This window comes from Rousettus aegyptiacus, unplaced genomic scaffold, assembly GCF_014176215.1.
Source record: "Rousettus aegyptiacus isolate mRouAeg1 unplaced genomic scaffold, mRouAeg1.p scaffold_m13_p_8, whole genome shotgun sequence".
Taxonomy (NCBI): Eukaryota; Metazoa; Chordata; class Mammalia; order Chiroptera; family Pteropodidae; genus Rousettus; species Rousettus aegyptiacus.
The window spans coordinates 16,583,353-16,583,957 of record NW_023416311.1 but is presented as its reverse complement, the minus strand read 5'-3'; positions in this window follow the sequence as shown (position 1 = coordinate 16,583,957).

Genomic DNA, 605 nt, shown 5'->3' with positions numbered 1-605 from the left:
TACCTTCCCATTGCCCCGTGTACAGTGGGTCTGGGGCGGGCCGGCGGGGGCGGGGGGCTCCTCCTGGGGTGATGGGGACAGCTGGCCCATACTGTGTTCTGAGGTGACTACCTCATCTTTTCTGGTGATGCCAACATGAGGAGAATTGGGAGCCCTGTCTCATGGAGCAGGCCTCTCTCCGCAGGTCTGGTGGGTAGGCGTGTAGGCCCTGGCTCTTTAAAGATATCCTGGAGTGGGTGAATGGAGCCAGGGCCACTTGCTCTTGGGTTTCAGCCTTGCCCTTGCATGGGGTCTCCTAGGGCAAGAGTGCAGGCCTCCTGGCAGGCGAAAAGTAAGCCACTCCTGGCTCTAATGAATATGTCATCGCCTGACACTCAAGTTCTCTATGCAGGATAAGGTACTCCCTGACTGTCTTACAGCCTCCAGGGACCCTCAGGTAGCCTTCTCTGCACCTGTTGTGTAGAAGAAGGGCTGGAGCCCAGGGAAGTCACTCAGCAGCTCCCAGGCCTACACCTTCACCACCCCCCCAGAGGGCCCTGCATAGGTCCTGGTGGGCAGAGACTGCACCCCTAGCACCTTATGAGAACAGACTCCACCACCTGCAT